This window comes from Anabrus simplex, chromosome 7, assembly GCF_040414725.1.
Source record: "Anabrus simplex isolate iqAnaSimp1 chromosome 7, ASM4041472v1, whole genome shotgun sequence".
NCBI classification, from domain to species: domain Eukaryota; kingdom Metazoa; phylum Arthropoda; class Insecta; order Orthoptera; family Tettigoniidae; genus Anabrus; species Anabrus simplex.
Window position 1 is genome coordinate 58,181,999 of NC_090271.1, and position 26,356 is coordinate 58,208,354.

The 26,356-nt window shown below is 43.7% G+C and overlaps 1 non-coding gene across 1 annotated transcript in view; it reads right to left on the reverse strand.

Annotated features, from left to right (window-relative positions):
* Window positions 1-26,356, reverse strand: part of LOC136877235 (uncharacterized) — a 50,599-nt gene that overhangs the window by 14,559 nt on the left and 9,684 nt on the right. Inside the window, exon 2 of the transcript XR_011018556.1 lies at window positions 308-380. This is a non-coding gene — a transcript (uncharacterized protein). The remainder of the gene's footprint in view (window positions 1-307; window positions 381-26,356) is intronic.

The following is a 26,356-nucleotide window of genomic DNA, read 5'->3' on the forward strand; positions in this document are numbered from 1 at the left end:
GTTCGGTTACCAACCCATGCTTTGAAGTTGACAACCTCAGGTGATCATCTCTAAAGCACGTTTATGACAGGTAGGAATACAATGGATGTATTGTATCACTCCTATCCTAGGGTTACCTATCAAATCTGAGGAACACAGTTTTGTGAACAGAAAATTTGGAATACTACCAGAAAATGATTTAGAGTAAATGGGTGTGAAAAATATCTTGAACTTTAGAAACTTAAAAAATATTAATAGTAATAGTTGGTCAGTGATTATATGGTCCCAAATATTAAAAACAATATATAAAGTTTTCAAGTCCACTTACATAATGTATGGAATGCCCAACATCCAATGGCTCACATTTGATGAAGTGTGGCTCCTCCATAATCTCCACAAATCTACAAGCAAATAATGCAATTATTTGGGATAAGTATGAATATTTTAAATCTAGTAAATAGAAATGAACACGTAAGCATGGAAGGCTTCAATGAATAATATGCTTTCGTAGGTTATCAAATTTTCCTTCTGACTTCTTGAAGGTGCATCTATACTGTAGTAAGAAATCCCCTTTTAACAATTTGTTTTACATTGCATTGACACAGACAGATCTCATGGTAACAATGGGATAGGAGTAGGAAGGAAGCGGCCATGGCCTTAATTAAGGTACAGCCCCAGCATTTACCTGGTATGAAAATGAGAAATAACAGAAAACCATCTTCAGGGCTGCCAACAGTGGGGTTCAAACCCACTATCTCCTGGATGCAAGCTCACAGCCGCACACCCCTAACTGCATGGCTAACTTACCTGGTGACAACCCTCTGACACAAATCTTTCAATAATGTACATCATAATGGTTAAAATTGAGTTCTGCTATACTTTATAGTTTTCTTCGATGTTTCTGCTTTGAATAAACCTCAAAGCAATAACTCCCATAAGTTGGCATGAAACGAAGTCTGTGAGTCACTGCGACTTCCGTTAGTTTCTCTAGAAAATGGCACGATGATCACCTCTTACTCTTGAGTCAACCTTCCCTTGTCTGCCATCATATACATTTATATCTGTGATTTTTAATGCAAATAAGTGTCATCTCCATGAGCTTAATTTTTTTTTCCTGTTGCTATTGATTATACATTACCGGTACACCAATTCAGACAGGTATTATGGCAAAGATGAGATGTGAAAAGGCTAGGACTTGTATGGAAACAAACATGGCCTTAATTAAAGTACAGCCTCAACATTTTCCTGGTGCAAAAATGGGAAACCAAGGAAAACCATTTTCAATGCTGCTGACAGTGAGATCCACTGACCACTTCATGACCCAGACCACTCGCTTGATCAGAGAGTTCTTACGGCAACGATGTGATAGGACAGACCTAGGACTGGGAAATGTGGAAACCATGGAAAACCATCTTCAAAGTTGACAATAAATGGATTCAAACATACCATAGCTACATAATCCAAATCATACAGCCAACGAACTCAGTAACTTAAACACTTCCATATATAAGCACACCGCAGATATTCCTGTAATATAGCTTCAGTAACTTAATTACCTATAAATGGTAGGACATTTTGAGAATGATTATTATTGTTGTTGTTTAAAGGGGCCTAACATCTAGGTTATTGGCCCCAGTATAACATTTTTTTTTTTTTTTTTTTTTTGCTAGGGGCTTTACGTCGCACCGACACAGATAGGTCTTATGGCGACGATGGGATAGGAAAGGCCTAGGAGTTGGAAGGAAGCGGCCGTGGCCTTAATTAAGGTACAGCCCCAGCATTTGCCTGGTGTGAAAATGGGAAACCACGGAAAACCATCTTCAGGGCTGCCGATAGTGGGATTCGAACCTACTATCTCCCGGATGCAAGCTCACAGCCGCGCGCCTCTACGCGCACGGCCAACTCGCCCGGTTATAACATTTTAAGCACCACTTTCTATTTAAATGTTGCCCTTAAATGGCATAGCAGTATTTTTGTTTTACTCTTTAGTATTTATCCTGCCTGGTTATACAGTCTGCTATCCACCTCAGCAATTTTTTTTTTCTCCATTACGCTACGACAAAATTTTCGGTCTCAATCGTACTCACCCAACATTCTCAGCCATAGAATGCAACAGGATAGGAGGGAAAGAAGGCAGTTTAGAGTACTTAATTTCTTTTTATTGAAAATAGGATTTAACAGATCAAATAAAGGGTTTGTCTTTTCAGACATTTCATTAACGTTGAAAGTGAGATTAAAGAATTGATCCAGGTGGATGAAACAATTCTCGAAGATATTGAACAGAGAGCCCTAATTAACCATTTTTAAGATTTTTAGTTCCTGATCAATATTTGTGAATTTAGGGTTTGAGTCCATCATATGTTTTCCCATAGCTGAAAATATATTATATTTACACTAATTTACATGTTCTAAGTACCTTGTGTCAAAGTTTCTACCTGTTTAGCCGATACAGGTGGATGGACACCTGATCTATTGAATTTTTATTATTATTACTAATTGAGTTTGTGTTGTGCAAAATTTATTATTGTCTGTTTAAAAAGATATTTTTATATCATGTTTTTTGAAAATGTTGGCAATCTGGTGTATCTATGGATTATTAAAAGTGAAAGTGGAAAATAAGGTTTTGTCAGTTTTTCTTCTTTAGTGAGAGTAGTGGAAGGTCGATGTCTGACTATTTATTATTCTTTCAATGAAATGTTTATTATATCCATTGGCCTTGGCTATGTTTCTGATAGTGTTTAATTCATGCATATGATCTTTTTTTGACATTGGGATATAGAATGCATGATGTACGATGCTATAGTATGCAGCACGTTTGTGGACTTGTGGATGTAAAGAGTCTTCATGTATGGTGTTTATGGTTTGTGTAGGTTTTCTATAAACTTTGTAGCTAAGGGAATTGTGGTGTCAGAGGCATGGCCATCCAGGGGCGGGGTGCCGACTGGAGCCCAGGTGCCGCAGATGCGCCACCTCTCACTTGTAATACCAATATAAATGGTCCGTTATTGGACATTATAAATTTTCCAGCTAGCTCATTCTTGGTTGCCAGCGTTTCGCCCTCGTGTGCTAGGGTGGGCTCATCAGTTGGTACCTAGCACACCTACCAATACGCTGGCTAGTGCATACCGTGGAGGCCACTGCGTAGGCTAACTGGAGCCACCGGCAGTGCCAATGCACTAAGAGACTTTGTCTCATCACTAAAAATTGATGCCTGCTTGGCCATCAGATGATATAGATGTTGATTCCCATAGGGAATCTGAAATATTTGTCCTGAATGAGCAAATTTATAATACCAATATAAATGGTCCGTTATTGGACATTATAAATTTTCCAGCTAGCTCATTCTTGGTTGCCAGCGTTTCGCCCTCGTGTGCTAGGGTGGGCTCATCAGTTGGTACCTAGCACACCTACCAATACGCTGGCTAGTGCATACCGTGGAGGCCACTGCGTAGGCTAACTGGAGCCACCGGCAGTGCCAATGCACTAAGAGACTTTGTCTCATCACTAAAAGTTGATGCCTGCTTGGCCATCAGATGATATAGATGTTGATTCCCATAGGGAATCTGAAATATTTGTCCTGAATGAGCAAATTTATAATACCAATATAAATGGTCCGTTATTGGACATTATAAATTTTCCAGCTAGCTCATTCTTGGTTGCCAGCGTTTCGCCCTCGTGTGCTAGGGTGGGCTCATCAGTTGGTACCTAGCACACCTACCAATACGCTGGCTAGTGCATACCGTGGAGGCCACTGCGTAGGCTAACTGGAGCCACCGGCAGTGCCAATGCACTAAGAGACTTTGTCTCATCACTAAAAATTGATGCCTGCTTGGCCATCAGATGATATAGATGTTGATTCCCATAGGGAATCTGAAATATTTGTCCTGAATGAGCAAATTTATAATACCAATATAAATGGTCCGTTATTGGACATTATAAATTTTCCAGCTAGCTCATTCTTGGTTGCCAGCGTTTCGCCCTCGTGTGCTAGGGTGGGCTCATCAGTTGGTACCTAGCACACCTACCAATACGCTGGCTAGTGGTGCATACGATCCGATGCACTAGCCAGCGTATTGGTAGGTGTGCTAGGTACCAACTGATGAGCCCACCCTAGCACACGAGGGCGAAACGCTGGCAACCAAGAATGAGCTAGCTGGAAAATTTATAATGTCCAATAACGGACCATTTATATTGGTATTATAAATTTGCTCATTCAGGACAAATATTTCAGATTCCCTATGGGAATCAACATCTATATCATCTGATGGCCAAGCAGGCATCAATTTTTAGTGATGAGACAAAGTCTCTTAGTGCATTGGCACTGCCGGTGGCTCCAGTTAGCCTACGCAGTGGCCTCCACGGTATGCACTAGCCAGCGTATTGGTAGGTGTGCTAGGTACCAACTGATGAGCCCACCCTAGCACACGAGGGCGAAACGCTGGCAACCAAGAATGAGCTAGCTGGAAAATTTATAATGTCCAATAACGGACCATTTATATTGGTATTATAAATTTGCTCATTCAGGACAAATATTTCAGATTCCCTATGGGAATCAACATCTATATCGCCTCTCACTTGTCCCGCGACTGCCCCCACGGCAACAACCCTGCGTACTCCATGTGCGCCAACTGCGGGGGGAAACACGCGGCCAATTTCAAAAACTGTCCCAGCCGCAGGACCTCCGAAGCCGTCAATCAAGGCAAAGGGCCAAAGGGTGATAAGCGTGGCAACCCTAAAGCCCAAGCAGTCCCTTCAGGCAAAGGCGCATCACGCAAAAATAAACCAGGCCAGTCAGGCAAAAAGGACCCTTCAGGTCCTGCAGGTCCCTTAGAGACAAAGGGCCAAGAACAAGGCCCTTCAGGCATGCAGCGCCCTTCAGGCATAAGAATATTAAATTTTAAACCTCTACGGACGGTGGGTGAACACAACCCCGGGCCGTCAGCCCAACCAGCCCCCACCACCGTTCAAACCAAGACCACCAATCTGAACAAAAAGAAGGCCCAAACCCAGGCAAGAAATCAAAGGCAGGCTAAACCCACGCAAGCACATCCCGAGCTACCACAGGGCCCCCCAGGCCAGCTCCACCCCCCGCAGCGAACCTGCCACTAGTAAACCGGCATTCGCACCACCGCCCCCAACGCCCGCCCCCCGCACCACACCAACCACAACACCTACACAAGAACAGGCACAGAAGCCAGAAGGGAAAGTGGCACTAAAGGCGTTCAGGGAAAGGATAGAAGAAATCCTGAAAACCTTCTTCCCAAACCTGAACCTCACGGCAGCCATAACTACTGGGGTTATGATGGCCAACATGCTCCCATTTTCCTGGCTAAGGGATTTGGTTAATGCGATCGCTGACCTCCTATCCCAAGATGCCCGAACAACACGACGATGATCACAATAATAATAACAATAACACGCAGGAGCTTCGAGTTCTAATATGGAACTGCCAGGGCGTCAGGTCTAGGAAATACGAACTCGAAGCCTTCCTAGCCGCGAACACTATACACGTAGCCCTCCTAACTGAAACCTTCCTCCCACCGGGGAAGAAATTCACCATAAGAGGCTACAAAATACACAGAAGCGACAAGGCCAATAGAGTCGGAGGAGTGGCAGTTCTGGTAAGGAAGGACATTAAACATATGAAAATAGACTTACCAGAACTGGTCAAGCTGGAAGCGTGCGGACTTGCAATGCCAGTGCGAGGAACACTTGTCAATGTCATATCGGCATACTCCAGACCTAAACATCTTAACACACAAGACATAGAATCGGTAATAAGGCTAAATCGAAACACGATCCTAGGAGGCGACTTAAATTCGAAACACGCCAGCTGGGGCTGAAACCTAACGCAAACGGCGAAAGGTTGTACAACCACATGCTATCCCAGGACTATGTGGTAACAGCCCCCAGTGAACCCACGTTCCTAGCACCAAACGAACAGGTCGACGATATATTGGATATAGCCCTACTGCGAAATATTCCTCAAAAACACACCATAAAGGTCATTAACGACCTAGGGTCGAGGCATCAACCAGTAATATTTACACTGGAAGCGAACCCGGAGGAATATGAGAATAACTCCAAACGCCGACTCAACTATAAAGCAGCCAAATGGGGTAAATTTGAAAGAAAACTCGATTCACTCCTACAGGGGACTGAGGCCATACAAATAGTAAACCCAGCCCAAACTGATGAATCCCTAAAAACACTCATAAATGCGATCCAGGCAGCCACAACTGCGAGCATCCCGGTACACAAACCTAGACAAAACACTAACATTGAAATACCGGCCCACATTAAAGATCTAATACGCCAGCGCAACAGACACAAGCGCAACTGGACCCGATACCACCGCGATGAAGACTGGATACGTAAAAATGAACTCAGGGTCGAAATCGAAACCGAAATAATGGAGTATAGGTCTCGGATCTGGAATAACAAACTGAGTACGTTTGACACAAATACCAGACCGGTGTGGAACTTAGCGGGATATTTCACGCGAGAACCACACGTGATCCCAACAATTAAGGGACCTAACGGACCAGTATATGAAAATCAAGATAAAGCAGAGGTGATAGCCGACTCACTTGAAGAGGTCTTTAAGCCCAATGACGAACCGTCGGACCCCGCCTTCATTAGGCAAACAGAGGCCAAGGTAGAGGAATTCCTAGCAAACGCACCTAAGCCCGAGGTTAAGAAGACTAATATCCACGAAATTAAGTGGATAATAGGTCACCTTAACCCGAAGAAGGCACCCGGCCCAGATGAGATTCAGAACATAATACTCAAAAAGCTAACTCCGAAAGCCGTCGCACTACTCACTAAAATATACAATGCAATGTTCCAATTGCAGTATTATCCGGAACAGTGGAAAAAGGCGAGAATCCTTGTATTTGGCAAACCAGGCAAGGACAAATCTAACCATAATAATTACAGGCCCATCAGTCTCCTGGACGCCCTCAGCAAAGTATTCGAGAAAATACTGCGGAAAAGGCTCATAGCACATATCAAGGAAAGAGGAATCATTCGAAACGAACAATTCGGTTTTAGAAACGGCCACTCCGCCCCGCAACTGCTTACCCGGGTCTTAGAACAAGCGACCATCGGACTAAACAAGCGGAGGGATACAGGCACGGTATTCCTTGATATCCAGAAGGCATTCGATAAAGTCTGGCACGAAGGCCTATTAGCGAAATTAATAGACCTCTAATTCCACCCAGGGTACATAAGATTAATTAAATCATACCTGGAAGGCCGAGAGTTCCAAGTAGATGTTCATAACACACTGTCAAGCACGCGACCGATCAGGGCGGGCGTTGCCCAGGGGTCACTAATAGGCCCAACCTATTCATCCTATTTACGAACGACATGCCGACAGCGGAACTCACTACTACACACCTCTACGCGGATGACACTGCTATCACAGTACAACACCCTCAGCTAGCGTGCACCCGAAAGAGACTACAAGTAGCACTGCGATCTCTCGAGCCCTGGCTAAACAAATGGCGTATCAAGGTCAACGTTGACAAATGCCAAGCTGTGATGTTTACTAGGAAGAACAGACGCACACATAGGCCAGCCAATATAAAACCGCTCAAACTATTTAACCGAGTTATAGCATGGCACGACAAGGTCAAATATCTAGGAGTAGTCCTGGATAGAAAACTAACCATGCTATATCACATTAAAGACATCCAGCGGAAAACAAATGCACGACTGTCACAGTTCTATCCGATACTGAATAAAAGATCCAGTATTAACAAGCGAGTAGCAATAAACATGTACTAGGCCCTAATTAGGCCGATAATAACGTACGCAGCTCCCGCCTGGGGCTACACTGCTATGACGAATCTGGATAAGCTGGAACTAATACAAAACAAATGCATTCGAGCAGCGGCTAGACTCCCATATGACACACCAATACGCCACCTACGCGCAATTGCGAAAGTCAGCTCGATAAGGCAACATATAAGAAAACAAACACTCCGAATGTACAAGAAGTCATGGGGTAGTAAGGTCAACCCACTTGTCAGTGGAATAGGACGCTATGACGTCGACCTATACACCAAATACCCCACGCCGAAACACATTCTGTTCAGCCACAGGGTTAGGAGGCCGGGGGGCCAAAACCGCCCTCGCTCTTAAGCTAACACGAACTCACTACACCGCTCCACTTAACATTACGCCCACACACCACACTGCAACGCCTGTATATATGTTCATGCATATTCACCTATATTCTAGATTAAGTTATGCTATGCTACTATTATTATGTTATGTTATGTTATGTTATGTTATGTTATGTTATGTTATGTTATGTTATGTTATGTTATGTTATGTTATGTTATGTTATGTTATGTTATGTTATGTTATGTTATGTTATGTTATGTTATGTTATGTTATGTTATGTTATGTTATGTTACAGATCTAGCCACCACAGTTAATCAAGCGAGGGAGGATTGAGATAAGAAATACATCGTGACGAAGGCAACTCAGCTATAATAAGGGACGACCCAATCCACCCCCGCCCCCTACCAGCGACAAGGGAGTGGACAGATAACCACCCCTGATAATATCATTGAATTATATGATGTACTTGTTTTACAGGACACGAGAGCGGAAGAGAGCGGCCCGCACTCTAATACATTTTAAATGTATATATGTACAAATTGTTGCAGAGACAAGTGTGTTCTAACAACACCGCATAGAGGGACATCGAGAGGCGGAAGAAGACAGCCCCTTGCATTATGTAAGGCTTGGCTTTCATTCCCCCCTCTCCAAAAGGAGACTTGGCACCAGGAGCTGCTGGCTGCTGGGCAAAGGGACGAACCTGTGGCCCAGAGCCCAGACGCTAGCAGACCCGAGCCGCACCAGGCAGTGACAAGAAGGACTGATCCCCTTAATAACAGAAAATGGCAAGGAAATGGTTATGTTTGCATGACACATAATCCTAACTAACACAACCTCTGGTCTATCTCCAGCCCACATCCTTGCATGTGCTATCAAAAGAAGTCAGGTTTTACACGTAGGCTCTTTCTTCTTTCTGCCTATGTGGTTTTTCCCTGACCCTTCAATACCATACTTCAACACCATATACCTAACACAATCTCGCCTGGTAACGTGTCTGACATGGAAACAGGCAGATACTCCTTGTATCACTTCCCACTCTACCCAGCTATCTCTTTTCTACTTAGAAATTAATAGCATGTCGGAGGCCATGTAGATTGAGGCGATGGTCACGGCGGGGGAGCGAGCTACGGGGGCTTCCCGTAAAAAAAAAAAAAAAAGCGGAGCGGAGCAGTTGTTTTCGCTCGTCCTCCGGAGACCTCCGGTAGTCCTCCGATTGAATTCACTGGCGGAAAATTCAAATGCTTTAATGTGGGCAATGTTATTATTATTATTATTATTATTATTATTATTATTATTATTATTATTATTATTATTATTATTATTATTATTATTATTATTGCATACTAATGTACATACATGAAGTAAAAGGATAATTCGCACCTATATAGTTACTCTTTGCTATAGTCCACGATCGATCTTTCTCGTTTAGGACACATGGTTATATGGTATCTGTCACAGTGGTTATTACACAATGCACATACACATTCATTGTTTGGTTCATGAAACTTTTTGTTTTTACAAATCTGCCAATCTGCCAATCTTGTAATTACATTTCTAAGTTCTTGATTTTCTTTTACCCATCTCCTGTCGATCATTGCATCTGTGCTATAGAAGTCCAGAGGGATTTCTTCGCGCTTCTTCTCTCTTGTCTGGATCAGTTTTGTCGCTTGCTCAGTAGATGGCAGGGATAGTTTGTAACGTAAGTCCTCGATATAGAAGGTTTCTCTTGCCAATTCATAAACAAGCCTAGAAGGTGTTGTTCTTGCCACTCCAAGTGCTCTTTTCAGATATCGGGCTTTTACTTTCTCCATTGAGTTTAGGTCTGAAAAAGATAGGTTTTCCCATATCAATTCTAATCCGTAGGTCAGCATTGGCGATATTTTGGCATTAAATAAGATCATAGGCGTCTGGAGGGATAGACTGGTTATGTTCTTTATGTCATATATTCCTCTTATAGCAGCTGTTATTCTTTCCTTTACGTGTATCCTGAATGAATTGCGTGTTGTTTGTAGGGTGATTTCTAGATATTTATAGTAGTTTACTGTCTGCAGTTCGTTCCCTCCTAAACTCATTTTATCCTCTGTTGCTAATCTTCCACCTTTCCGGAACACCATGTATTTTGTTTTGTTACTATTTATACTGAAGTCATTTTCTTCTGCCCAGTTATGTAAGTCATTTAGTGCTTCTTGTAATTCAAGTCTGTTTGAGGAACCTATGACCATGTCGTCTGCGTACATATATAAAGATAATGAATTCGATTTTTCTAAGATCTTCACGATATCTGCGGTGGCGATGTTGAATAGGGTGGGGCTGATGGGATCCCCCTGTAGAACCCCCTTTGTCTGCAGGATCTCTCTTGAAGTTGTTATTCCGTCCTTTATTTGTATTCTGTTGTAGGTCAGTATATTTCTTATGGCTGTTGTAACTTAATTTCCTCCGCTTGTCATGGATTCCATTTTTGCTACGAGTTTTGTCCTATTCAACAAATCAAAGGCTTTAGTGTAGTCGATGAAGACGGTTCTGAATTTGCCTTTTGGATGTCTCAGCGCTTGGTCAATGTATTAAGAAGATTACGTACGGCCTGTAAGGTGGACCTTCCTTCTCTAAAGCCAAATTGTTGGTCTGGAATCAATGGATCTATTGTCTCCGTGAGACGTTTGTTGAGTAACTTTGTATAGATATTAAATATGTTATTTTCAAGTGCTATACCACGGTAAGAATTCGGATTATTTGTATCCCCTGATCCCTTGTATAGGACTTTGATTGTCGACTTTCTCCAGCTATCTGGAATTTCTCCTGAGCTGAGGCATTTATTGAATAACTCTGTCCATATTTCAATTAACACTCCTGTTGATTCCTTTAACATCTCATTATAAATACCGTCTGGTCCTGCTGCCTTTTTGTTTTTTGTGTTTTTGATTATTGTTTCAACCTCTTCTGTTGTAATTTGGGCGGTCTTTTCTCCTCATTCGGTGTCCTACTATCATGTGATTTATTTGTGGGCAATGTTGTAACGGTGATATTAGGAGGAATTCCAATTTAGATTTCATTACTAATTCCACAGATGCATGTGTTCCCCTACGTTTGTCATTCAAATGCTGTAGTCGTTTCAAGATCGCCGCATTATTTGTTACGCTATGAATAACAGATTTTGATCAGCTGGCATTCAGTTTGCAATTGGTACAGGTGGATAGAATACTGTAGATTGAATAGTGGCTAATGTTATACCGTTGCAAATGCATTTACAATATTATTAGTAGTAAAAAAGTTTAAGTAATAATTATATTCCATTGCATGTAAACATGTATTATATACAATGCTCTTACATTAATTATACTCGTAGCTCATTTATTACGGCAGAGTACGTCCGGCTCCATGGCTACTTTTGTTAGCGTGCTGAGCTTTGGTCACAGAGGTCCCGGGTTCGATTCCCGGCAGTGTCGGGAATTTTCATTTTAATTGGTGAATTTCACTGGCACTGGAGCTGGGTGTATGTGTCGTCTTCATCATCATTTCATCCTCATAACAACGCGCAGGTCGCCTATGGAAATCAAATCAAAAGACCTGCATCTGGTCAGCCGAACTTGTCCTCAGACACTCCCGGCACTAAAAGTCATACGCCATTTCAATTTTTAATGAAGAGTATGAACTGTTTGGAACCAGCTGTACCGGGCTGAGTAGTTCAGACGGTAGAGCCTTCTGAGCTCAAGCTTGCGGTTTCAATTCCGACGTTGCTCGGCGGTACTTGAAGGTGGTCACATACTAGAGTCTCATGTCGCCAGGTGTACCGGCACATGAAAGAACTCCTGTGGGACAAAATGCCGGCATCTTAGCGTCGCAAAAACCACAGAAGTGGTTATGGGAGTACAATAATAATAATAATAATAATAATAATAATAATAATAATAATAATAATAATAATAATAATAATAATCTTTCTATCAATTTACCTTTCACGGTTGGGTGTTCCCTCGGACGCAGAGAGGGATCCCACCTATACCGCCTCAAGGACAGTGTACTGGAATGTGAGACTTTGGGTCGGGGAAACGTTTTTTGTTTTGTTTTACGTCGCACCGCCACAGACGATGGGATAGGGAAGGCCTGGCAGTGGGAAGGAAGTGGCCGTGGCCTTCACTTAGGTACCATCCCGGCATTTGCCGGAAAACAATCTTCAGAGCTGCCGACAGTGGGATTCGAACCCACTATCTCCCAGACGAAAGTGGGTTCGAACCCCACTGTCGGCAGCCCTGAAGATGGTTTTACGTCATTTTTCCATTTTCACGCCTAGAAATTGCTTTTTTTAGCCGTTCCTATCACATCGTCGCCATAATACGGCATGACGTAAAGCAAATTGTTACAAAAGTAATCGACAAATGAAACACGAACGAAAAATGAGAATGTGTATATTTTATATATTCGCCTTCATCATACTTATAAAGCAGTATTTACTATGTCGCCAGCACATCCGTTGCGCACCACTACTGGAACTGCAAGCTAACACACATTCAGTACTGTTGCTCCGTCCTCCACTCGTCCACCGAAAACACCGATTGGTTTCCAAGCAACAGTTTACTACCAGAGAATATACCGGAGGGAGCGCTGCACTCGCACTACCGATTGCAATCATAGGAGCAACTGCTCCGTTTCCCAGCTCTACGTCCAATGACGAACCGATGTAATCTCAGATGAAACTGTGGAATATGACATAGCTAAGACGAAGACAGACTGGCTAGAGCTGAGAACGGTAGGAGCGGAGCGGAGCAATTGTTTTCTCTCTTCCTCTGGAGACCTCCGGCAAACCTCCGATTCAATTCACTGGCGGAAAATTCAAATGCTTTAATGTGGGCAATGTAGTAGCGGTGATCTTGGGTGGAATTACAATTTAGGTTTCAGTACTAAGTCCACAGGTGCATGAGTTTTCTACGTTTGTCATTCATATGCTGCAGACGTTTCAAGATTGCCTCATTATTTGTTACGCTATGAATAACAGACTTTGATCTGTTGAAATTCAGTTTGCGTCCGCCTCTGTGGTGTAGTGGTTAGTGTGATTAGCTTCCACACCCGGAGGCCCGGGTTCGATTTCTGGCTCTGCCACGAAATTTGAAGAGTGGTACGAGGGCTGGAACGGGGTCCACTCAGCCTCGAGAGGTCAACTGAGTAGAGGTGGGTTCGATTCCCCCCTCAGCCATCATGGACGTGGTGTTCCGTAGTTTCTCCGTTCTCCTCCAGGCAAATGCCCGGATGGTACCTAAATTAAGGCCACGGCCGCTTCCTTCCCTCTTCTTTGTCTATCCCTTCCAATCTTCCCATCCCCCCGCAAGGCCCCTGTTCAGCATAGCAGGTGAGGCCGCCTGCTGAGATACTGAGCATCCTCCCCAGTTGTATCCCCCGACCCAGAGTCTGAAGCTCCAGGCACTGCCCTTGAGGCGGTAGAGGTGGGATCCCTCGCTGAGTCCGAGGGAAAAACCGACTCTGGAGGGTAAACAGATAAAGGAAGAAGAAGAAGTGGATAGAATAATGTAGACTGAATATTGCCATATGTTATGCCCTTGTAAATGCATTTACAATGTTATAATAGTGAAAATGTTTAATAATCATATTCCATTGCATGTGAACAGGTGCTATATACGATGCTCTTACATAAATTATACTCGTAGCTCATTTATTACTGAAGAAAAAGAACTTATTGGAATTGTTTGTATGCTGTACCGCGCTGAGTAGTTCAGACGGTAGAGCGCTGTCTAGTGGTTGGGACGGAGCGGAGCAGTTGTTGTGACGTCATCACCCGGTTGTACCGAGTAAACTACGGAGTGATATAATGTAGCGGCACGTTTAAACACGTCATTGGTATGACAACGTAACGGTATTTCACCCGTCTATTCAATGCCCTTTTCTCACAACATAACTGTCTCGCTTAATACAGCAATGTTGTTTTCTGCTGCTGAAGCCGACCTGCTCATTTCATCCTTGTGATGCCTCTTGATATGATCCCACAAATTTGATGCACTACCACCCGTCGCGTAAATGCGGCCGCAAAATTTGCATTTTGCTGATGTTTATCATCAGTAATTTCAAAGAAATGCCATGCATCGGACGGTCTTCGTGGCATTTGTGGTACAAATTTCTGTAAACATTTATTAAATTCCTTTAAATATTCTAAAACATGAATACCATCTAAAAATGGGATTAAATATCAAACTAATACCACAATTATTTTCTAATATACTTTGCATTATCTACAAAACACAACAAGCAGAGGAAATATAGACGCAAATTTAATAAGCACAGACTGAATACAGGTACAATACACTTTCAAGGGGAGGCCACGATGCTCGGATCACGGACGACCTTCAAACTTTGTATACATTTAGTAGTCCATTAGGACAACATAATGTGCAGGTAGTAAGGCGTATTACTAAGGCAGTCTTTGTTCCCTACAAGATATACGCAATGACTGAATGTAGTAATATATGACAGCACGCTCCTTCCTTATCATTATCATACACATTCCTGTGTGAACGGTGCTTCGCTTCATATGCTACTTGCGAGAAAATCGCAAGAGAAATTTTCGCGTCGAATATGTACCGGTGCGTTTGGGTCACGAACACGAAACGGCGGTGGTCGAGTGGTTAGCGTTCAAGCTCTGTAATCGCTGGTACGAGTCCCACTTCTCGCTTTGTTTTTCAACACTGGCCATTTTCTTTAAAATGCTAGTTGTTCGGGGCTTCGATCCATGTGGATCTTTTGCCCCTACTGGCACCATATTGTATGAACCTGCGTGTAATTGGAATGGCGGTAGTGTGGAATGTTGTGTGTGAGGAAAGGAAGATTAAGGACGTCAAAAACACCCAGTCCCCAGGCCAGGGATATTAATCATTACAATTAAAAAACCTTGACCCGGCTGTGAATCGAACTCGGGGCAGCCGGGTGACTGGCGTACGCGTTACCCCTTACACCGCGGGGCCGGACAACACCGTTCATAGTTCAAAGGAAATAAAATGAAAAAGGTGTATTCTATTTGCATGGACTTTTATCGTGTATATATATATATATATATATAATTAAACACTAACGATAAATGAGAACGTATATATTTCATATATTCGCCTTCTTCATACTAACAAAGCAGTATTTACTACGTCGCTACCACATCCGTTGCGCTCCACTACTGGAAATGCAAAGCAGTACACATTCAGTACTGTTCCTCCGTCCTCCGCTCGCCCACCGAAAACACCGATTGGTTTCCAAGCAACAGTTTACTACCGGAGAATACCGGAGCGAGCGCTGCACTCGCACTACCGATTGCAATCATAGGAGCAACTGCTCCGTTCCCAGCTCTATGTGTAGATAAGCAAGTAGCATATGAAGCGAAGCACCGTTCACACAGGAATGTGTATGATAATGATAAGGAAGGAGCGTGCTGTCATATATTACTACATTCAGTCATTGCGTATATCTTGTAGGGAATAAAGACTGCCCATAAAATTAGAATATGATAATATGCCATGAAAAGGAAAAAGCATATTTCCGTAATATTCCCCGCGTATTAACGGAAGTATTTCCTCCCAAGGCAATACTTGTGTATCTTGTAAAAACCGTATATATGACGCAATTATGACTACAGTACGGTAATATAATTCTTACAATGTCATGCTTTGGGCGACTGAGACAGCTGTGTAACGCGGCAGGCGAGGTTCTCCTTCTGTCCTCAATGTTTGGGGGGGGGGGGGGGGCCTTTGAATCCACTCCTTGTGAGAGAATTACCCTTTTTGCCGTACAGAAGAATTTCAGTAGGCAAGGATTGATATCTCATCAACCGTGTGCACGAATATTATTATGCAGCAATGTTACTGTCTGACTGTGTGAAATATACATGACAATCAAAAGTGACTCGAGATTTCAAGCTGTATCCTTTACCAAACTTCAGGTCAATCGGTCCAGTAGTTTTCAAGCCCACCCGGAATAAAGAAAACAAGACACAATCTCATGGTGTTAAAAATCCCGACCCTGCCAGGAATCAAAACCGGGACCCCTGTGACCAAAGGCCAACACGCTAACCAGTTAAGACACGGAGCCAAGCGAGAAATTTGTCACAAACCGAAGACAAAATATCATACATTATTAGTGTTATAACCATTCAAAATATGTATCTATTTTGACACGTGTAATGGTTTCCTTTTCTTGTATGTATACGGCCCAAGCAACACATTTTAGTAGACAATTGATTTATTCTGATGGAGGCATTTGTAACGAACCATCGCATAAACACAAATTTTGACTGTCTCCGATATACAGATTTTGGTCAATATTATATTATGTACAAAAGACACAGAAGTGACAGTAAACAGAGGACGAACCGGTACTGTCCAGAGCGAGAATATATCACTGAAAACTATTTGTTGAATAATGGATACTTACTCTTACACATACCTTTTTTCCCTAAGTTTTCATTCCCCTCCCTGAAGGGGAGGGGCAGGCCACCTTGAAGGTTACGGCTTAACCCTGGCCAGGAGTTTCGGTTTGTTTGGGAAGGTGTAATAATTACAAACCATTATTCTCGTCATGATTCCGTATTGAAAATAGCTAATCACAAAGTTTACACAACGAGCAATTTTAATATCAAGTATTCAATACAATTTATTCCACTATTGTGTGGTCAAATACATATATAAATTACCAGAATTTTAAAAGTACATGTTTCGCCCACTATTTATTGGGCATCATCAGCCTCTTTCAATCTTAAAACACACACTGGTCTGAGGAATCTTAACAAATTATATAAAACGTATTGATGAATACTTACTGGTGTTAATACTGTGGTTGCATAATGATTACAGCACAAAAACTATTGTATAAAATAGACACAGATACCTACTAAAATCACTTTGAAAAATTAAAACGTTCGTCTAAACGTAATTGTGTCACATTGTATTTTAAAAATAATCCATGTTTGACATTGAAAGGATATTTTTGATAAAAAGCTTGAACAATATATATCACGCCTGGGGAACAGGTTATCAAAAGCAAGGCTTCACAGGGTAAGAATAGTACAATTAAAAGATACAGTATTTGATGAAGTTGAAGTCTTATATTAATACGTAGTCGATTTGGAGGCGGTATAGATTAAGACATCTTGGAATGTTGGATAAAAATCGTAGTATGTGGAGAAGCGCTAAAAATATTGAAGAATTTGTCGAAAACGCTGCTAAAATTATCCAGTAAAAGAGGGTAGGTCAAATGACAATTTCGTGTAACCAGAAAATGCCTCATGTAGACGTGGATGTCCGTAGTAAACAATGTTATCATTCTGGAATGAAACAGAAAGCGAACTTGACGGCGGGTAATTAGGTCGAGAGTATATCACTGAAAACTATTTGTTGAATAATGTATACTTACTCATTCTCAAGATGTAACGTATGTCCTAATGTATCTGCAGCGTTAGTCTGTATGAAGTTCCTACTTCTAGTGTTGTATCGATACGGTAGAGGTGTTGGGGAATGCTTAGGGGAAGAGGGGGGTAGGCGGAGCTTCACGTGCTGTTGTCAGTATAGGAGGGGCGTTATTTGGAAGAGCAAGTATGGGGTCGGTATTTAGCGAAATAGATGAAGTTTTCAATTCTAACGATTTAAATATCTTAGGGACTTTACTATGGTTTGGAATGACCGTATTTAATAACTTAGGCGTTAAATTATGTAGCGGACTTCTGACTTCCGTCGTCATTAAGATTACGATCTTCATTATATGTCCTGTCCAAGAAAATTTATACTCTCTATTTCATTCAAAAGTTTACCTTTGCTCGAATTCCTGATTTTTGTGAAATCTTTTTCTATTGAAGTGAAACGGTGTCCAGTTTCCTCCATGTGGGTGCTCATTGCCGAGTATTTATTATGTTTTTCTGGATTGAAATGTTCCATGTACCTTATATAAAAGCTTCGTCCAGTCTGTCCAACATATGATTTTCCACACTGAGAACATGTTAATCTGTAAAATCCTGAACCTGAATATCTATTATTGTCGTAATTAATCTTATTATAATTAAAAATATGTTTTGTGGTGTGTTAATCGTTCGAAAGGCTATGTTCATATTATATTTACTGAAAGTATTCGCAATTTGGTGGACTACTGGGCTACTTTAAGTGAAAGTGACGTATTTAGTTCTTTAGTTCATTTTGGTTTGTCGGGTATGAGATTCGTGGAAAACTTGTTTTTGATTTTATGAATTAAGCGGTTTACCATCTCGACCTTAAAACCATTAAGTCTGGCTAAGTTTCTTATGTACTTTTGTGCTGTAATCATTATGCAACCACAATATCAACACCAGTAAGTGTTCATCAATACGTTTTATGTAATTTGTTAAGATTCCTCAGACCAGTGTGTGTTTTAAGATTGAAAGAGGCTGATGATACTCAATAAATAGTGGGCGAAACATGTACCTTTAAAATTCTGGTAATTTATATGTGTATTTGACCACACAATAGTGGAATAAATTGTATTGAACAGGAGGTATTAAAATTACTCCTCGTGTAAACTTTGTGAAGGTGTAATAATGTCAGGAGGAGAGCAATTTAAGTAATAAATGAGGAGGTGTGCGCAGGGACGATTTGAATACCAGGGATGTGTGTAAGGACTGTAAATTCAGAGGAGTTTACTAGGGTGGAGATGAAGGGTTAGGTGGTGTAAGGTTGCGGAGATATTATACAGTGAGTTGGTGAGGAGTCGGATGAGATCGAGTGGCGGAGGTGGTTGGAAGAAGAAGCTAGTTGGGAGAAGGGGTGGACTGACGGGTTGACGAGGTGAACGTAGAGGAGGGGCTGAGGCCGGCCGGGGGCAAGGACGCGTTCTCTTGGGGGGTGTCTAGTAGAATGTTTGGGTGGGGAACGAGAGGGCTCTACTTTGTGGACGAGGCGGTATATAGAGGCACCGTATTGGATGAGGCGCGTTGAGGACGAGCTTGACTGTTGAAGCGGAAGGACATACGTGCCTCTCGCTCCGCTGTCCCTCTCCTCCCATCGAGACTTTCTAGATACGACACTACCTGCCCCAACTGGTTACCGCTTCTCGGTACCTAGTGTTAGTTAGGGAACTCTGTGGTCGAGGGACCCGCTTAACAACGGATCATCCCGCACCCACTTGCTAGATTTAGATGTCCAGACACTTACACACATGGGACCAGGCTCATTCTTTCAGAAAGAGAAATTTGTCAATGAGCCTGGTACCATACAGACATACGACGATCTTCGAAAACTGACGGTGAGTGAGGGGATACCGTTATGACGACACCCCGACCACTCATTGGCCACCAACTCAACAGCGGGGGGCAAAGTGCAGTTCTCACTGTGCTCTCGCCCGCCAACCACACCCATCGGCATTATATTAATAGATAGTATATTGGAAATGTCACTAGGGCTACACGCAACAAGCGCGCATAGCGTGTCGCTACCGGCCCTCGTTCCGGTCAATGACCCGGCCGAGCGAGAGCTGGGGGTGACTCAGCATCTCACGTGCTCCGTGACCAATGAACGGAATCCGCCGGAGGAGCAGCGAGCAGACTTAACCCCTGACTCGCAGCAACTAAATCTAACGGGAGAAGTTTAACTTACGGGGCACTCTTTACGGAACTATGCGTGCACCACTACCACCAACACAACCACCACCACGACGACATCTCCCATAACCACCCCGTCAGTACCGGTGCAGCCGCTTCCCACTCGGCCGGCCAGCCACAAAGCTGACCCCCGAAACAAGAGCAGGCGGCGCCTGGAGAGCGAAATGGAGTGCGTGACGATGTGTGAGGGCGAACGGGAACCGGGGCTGAGCCCCGAAGTGGCGAAACCTGAATATGGGAAATAACAGTCACATTACTCTACTGAGCCAGCAACTGTGGTGCAACATAAACTGGAGGCTACCTCTCCCCAACACAAACCGAACCCTCAAACACAACCCAGTGGTCAGCCACCCGGACGCCGGGAAAGCCAACCCACACCAACCCCACCACCTACACAGAAACAGGTACAGCAGCCAGAGGGGAACATGGCAGTAAAGGCGTTCAAGGAAAGAAGAAATCCTCAAAACAATCTTTCGGAACTTGACCCCCACGGAAATCATAACCACTGGAGTTTTGATGGCCAACATGCTCCCATTCCCCTGGCTAAGGGACCTGGCTAATGCGATCTCTGACCTCCTACCCAAGATGTCTGACCAACACAACGACGACAATAATAATAATAATAGCAATCATAACACGCAGGGGCTTCGAGTACTAATATGGAACTGCCAGGGCGTCAGGTCCAGAAAATTCGAACTCGAAGCCTTCCTAGCCGCGAATACCAGGCACGTAGCTCTCCTAACAGAAACCTTCCTCCCAACGGGGAAGAAGTTCACCATAAGAGGCTAGAAATTACACAGAAGCGACAAGGCTAATAGAGTCGGAGGGGTGGCAGTTCTGGTAAGGAAGTACATTAAACATATGGAAATAGACTTACCAGAGCTGGTCGAGCAGGAGGAATGGGGAACTGCCATGCCAGTGCGAGGAACACTCATCAATGTCATCGGCATACGCCAGACCAAAAAGCCTTAACACACAAGACATCGAAACGGTACTAAGGCTAAATCGAAACACGATCCTAGGAAGAGACCTAAATTCGAAACACGCCAGCTGGGGCTGCCTGAGACCTAACTAAGAGGACACAAGGCTGTACAGCCACATGCTATCCCAGGACTATGTGGTAACAGCCCCCAGCCAACCCACGTTCCTAGCGCCAAACAATCAGGTCTCCAATATACTAGACATAGCACTACTGCGACATATTCCTCAAAGACACAGCATAAAAGTCATAAACGACCTCAGATCGAGGCACCAACCAGTGATATTTACACTGGATGCGAACCCAGAGGAATATAAGAATAACCCCAAGCACCGACTCAACTATGAAGCAGCCAAATGGGGGTAAATTCGAAAGAAAACTCGATTCACTCCTACAGGGGATTGAGGACATACAAATAGGAAACCCAGCCCAAACTGAAGAATCTTTAAAAACACTCATAAATGCGATCCAGGCAGCCATAACAGCGAGCATCCCAGTACACGAACTTAAACAACACTCTAACATCGAAATACCGGTCCACATTAAAGATGTAATGCGCAAGCGCAACCAACACAAGTGCAACTAGCCCCGATACCACCACGATGAAGACCGGATACGTAAAAATGAACTGAGAACAGAAATCGAAACCGAACCAATGGAATACAGGTCGCGAAATAACAAAATGAGTACGTTTGACACAAATACCAAACCGGTGTGGAACTTAGCGAGATATTTCACGCGTGAACCACACGTGATCCCAACAATTAAGAGACCTAACGGACCAGTATACGAAAACCAAGATAAAGCCTTGGTGATAGCTGACTCACTGGAAGCGGCCTTTACGCCCAATGACGAACAGTCAGATCCCGCCTTCACTAGACAAACAGAGGCCAAGGTAGCACAATTCCTAGCAAACGCACCTAAGCCCGAGGTTAAGAAGACTAATATACACGAAATTAAGTGGATAACAGATCACCTGAACCCGAAGAAGCCACCCGGTCCAGATGAGATTCAGAACATAATACTCAAGAAGCTAACTCCGAAAGCCACTACTCACTAAAATATACAACGCAACGTTTCAATTGCAGGATTACCCGGAACAGTGGTAAAAAGGCGAGAATCCTTGTATTTGGTAAACCAGGCAAGGACAAATCTGACCCTAATAATTACAGACCCATCAGCCTCCTGGACGCCCTCAGCAATGTATTCGAGAAAATACTGCTGAAAAGTCTAATAGCACATATCAAGGAAAAAAGAATAATTCGAAATGAACAATTCGATTTTAGGAACGGCCACTCAGTCCCGCAACTGCTTACCCGGGTCATAGAACAAGCGACCATCGGACTAAACAAGCGGAGGGGCACAGGCACGGTATTCGTTGATATCCAGAAGGCATTCGATAAAGTCTGGCACGAAGGCCTATTAGCGAAATTAATAGACCTCGAATTCCACCCAGGGTACATAAGTTTAATTAAATCATACCTGGAAGGCCCAGAGTTCCAAGTAGAAGTTTACAACACACTGTCAAGTACGCAACCGATTATGGCGGGCGTAGCCCAGGGGTCACTAATAGGCTCAATCCTGTTCATCCTATTTACGAATGACATGCCGACAGCGGAACGCGTTACCATGCACCTCTACGCGGATGACACTGCTATCACAGTACAACACCCTCATCTAGCATGCACCCGAAAGGTACTACAAGTAGCACTGCGAACCCTCGAGCCCTGGCTAACCAAATGGCGTATCAAGGTCAACGCTGACAAATGCCAAACTGTGTTGTTCACTGAGAAGAACAGACGCACATATAGGCCAGCCAAAATCAAACAGCTCAAACTATTTAATCAAGATATAGCAAGGCACGACAAGGGCAAATATCTGGGAGTAGTCCTAGATAGTGACACCAACTCACTACACCGCTACATCACATTAAAGGCATCCTGCGGAAAACACACGCACGACTGTCACAGCTCTATCCTATACTGAATAAAAGATCCAGTATTAACAAGAGAGTAGTAATCAACATGTACAAGGCCCTAATTAGGCCAATAATAGCGTACGCAGCCCCTGCCTGGGGCTACACTGCTAAGAACCTGGATAAGCTGGAAGTAATAGAAAACAAATTCATTCGAGCAGCGGCTAGACTCCCGTATGACACACCATTACGCCACCTATGCAGATTTGTGAAAGTCAGTTCGATAAGGCAACACATACGAAAACAAACACTGCGAATGTACACGAAGTCATGGGGCAATAAGATCAACCCACTAGTCAGAGGAATAGGACGCTACGACGTCGATCTATACCCCAAATACCCCACGCCGAAGCACATTCTGTTCAGCCACAGGGTTGCAGGCCGGGGGTCCAAAAACGCCCCCCTCCTAAGCTGACACCAACTCACTACACCGCTTCACTTAATAATACACACACACACACACCGCACTGCAAACACCTGAATATATGTACATGGCTGTTTACCTATACCCTTGTCCTAGATTATGTTATGTTATGTTATGTTATGTTATGTTATGTTATGTTATGTTATGTTATGTTATGTTATGTTATGTTATGTTATGTTATGTTATGTTATGTTATGTTATGTTATGTTATGTTATGTTATGTTATGTTATGTTACAGATCTAACCATTACAGGGAATCAAGCGAGGGAAGATTGAGAGAAGAAACACACCATGACGAAGGCAACACAGCCATAATGAGAGACGACCCAAGCCATCCCCACCTCCCACCAGTGACAAGGGAGTGGACAGAAAATCCACCCCCGCAGCTATCATTTAACTATTTAATTGTTTGCTTGTTTTACAGGACATGAGAGCGGAAGAGCGGCCCGCACTCTACCAAGAAAATGTATAAATGTATATATGATAATGATGTATGTATATACAGTAGTTCCAGAGACAAGTGTGTGCCACCAACACCGCAAAGAAGGGGCGCCATCAGGTGAGAAAGAAGAAGCCCCTTACCCTAAGTAAGGCTTGGCTACTCCCCTTTTCCTGAAAGGAGACTTGCCACCAGGAACCACTGGCTGCTGGGCCAAAGGACTAACCTGTGATCCAAAGCCCAGACGCCAGCGGACACGAGCCGCACCAGGCAGTGACAAGGACTGATTCCCCATAATAATTGACAAAAGCTAGGAAAATGGTTATGATTGCATAACACATACTCCTAATAACCTCTGGAGTTTTCCAGCCCACATCCTTGCATGTGCTATCAAAAGATGTCAGGTTTTACATGTAGGCTCTTTCTCTTTTCTGCCTACGTGGTTTTCCCTGACCCTTCAATACCACACCTTAACACCATCCTACCAATACAAAGTCGCCTAGTAACGTGTCTAACATGGAAACAGACAGATACTACGTGTATCATTTCCCACTCGTCCCAGGTATCTCTGTCTACCTAGAACTAATAGCATGTCGGAGGCATGTAGATTGAGTCGATTGCCACGACGGGGGAGCGGGCAACGGGGGCCCCCCGTAAAAAAAGGATGAGGCGCTGCACATCCTCTGCGGTGGGGAGATGTAGGCGGACGAGATATGTTGGACCGTTGCTGTTCCCGATTCTGAAGGCTCAACGTGCTGGGACGCCGTCTTTATGGAGTTACCGAAGTACTTCTTGTTCGGTGATCGAAGGGCCAACGCCACGGATGACACAGCTGTATTGGGCGTGAGAAGACAGTGTTGGCTGCGATGATGCGGCTGCTTCAGAGGGTGTGGCAGGCGTGACAGATGCTTCGGCTTCGGCTCGAAAAGATGGCGGTGGCGAGACGGTTGCTGCGAGCGTGGCAGATGCTGCATCAGGTTGCGGGGGTGATATACACCGAGAACTAGGTTGTCCTGGGGTTGGAAGTGGAGGGAGAGATGAAGTCATAATTGGGGAAGGATGTAATGTTACGACAGTAGTGACAGGAATGCAGGAAAGTTTAGGGGCAGATATCGTGGTGGTGGTAGTGCAGAAGGAGGACGAAGACTGTGGCCACGGTGATGGTGTGGCTGCAGCGGGTGTGGCAGACTTGTCATCAGGTGGTGGTTATGGGGTATACCACGGACTAGATTCCACTGTGTGTTGGTGTCTGTATAAATACGCGCTGTTGGTGACAAAGTTCAGGACGTCTTCTTCGGTGGGGAGCTGTAGACTGACCAAAGGTGTTGGGTCAGAGCCGTTCATTATCCTGGACACACTGCAAGCTGGGACGCCCTATGCGTGGAGTTCGTTGAGGATATGGTGGTCAGAGTAGGCAGGATTAACGTCGACAATGATGCAGCTATACATGATGGGGAAGCCGACTTCCAGCTTGGTGTCAGCCAATATGCGTAGTTATTTCGGCAGGGTGTTAGATAAAGATGTGGAGTCACCTCGCCGATCAAAAACAAGAGGTTGCTTGTTCGAACTCTGACGTCATCTGTTCGAACAGCTCGAGCCGGTCTCAAGCACATCACTAGTTATTAGTGATGGGCTGCGAATGGACTCGCGAAGAATCGAGTCTGGGGCCGTAAAACTTGAGGTATTCGAGTCCGGACTCGAGGTCGAGGACGCTGGCAGCATTATCTGCGAGTTCTGTATAGAAACAACATGATGCATAATATTGTAGGTAGGCCAAGGACAAGTATTGGTTCCGTTTCCCAATAATGCACAGTGATATAATGTACAAACTAATGTTGCGATGCTTTAAAGAGGTGTGTACACAGTCACCCTTTGAAACAGTCGTTAATCCAGAATCATACATATAGCACCTTACCGAAAAAATAAGTACGATATTATTCGGCAGGACAAAATACCGGACGTGGAAAATATATAATTACATTATTCTTGGATACCTCACCAAATGCCCAGAGCATTCCTTCAATCAATTTAAGGTTGTGGACATTGAACTAGGGCATGCGTTTTCTATTGCACAACAAGATATACAGCCGAACATGTACGTTATGCCATATTTACATGAATGTATAGGCCTACACAACAAAAGTTTATTGTAACGTTAACTAAGGAACATGTGGACACAGGTGCTTATGTACCACAGTATGACCTGCACACAGTCCGGCTCCGTGTCTAAGTGGTTAGTGTGCTGGACTTTAGTCACAGGGGTCCCGGGTTCGATGCGCGGCAGGGTCGCGAATTTTAACCATCATTGGTTAATTTTGCTGGCACGGGGGCTGGGTGTGTGTGTTGTCTTCACCATCTCATCATCATTTCATCCTCATTACGACACGCAGGGCGTCAAATCGAACGACCTGCATCTGGGAGCCGAACATATCCTCGTACACTCCCGGCACTGAAAGCCATACGCCATTTCATTTTACCGGCGCACAGTGTGACATTTTAGAGATCAGGCAGGACAAAAGCACATTTTCGACTAATACATTTCTATTATAAAGGGCATTATTTTACGCTCTTGACTTCCTTTGCCGCCTGTTGCCATTTCTTGATGGATGCAGTATTTTTGTATCAGTCTCTTGGTACAGGCCAGAGCAAAGTGTAGCTTCCACCGAAGTCTCAGTCTCATTCATGGCTGTGACAATATGGAAGCTGCTGGGGTATGGGTGGTGCTGAGTAATGACATTTGGAGCACAACTGGTGTCTGAGTGTTATGAAAGGTGTTGCTCATAGGATCAGTCGTGCTGCAGTGGCACCTTCTGGTCCAGTGA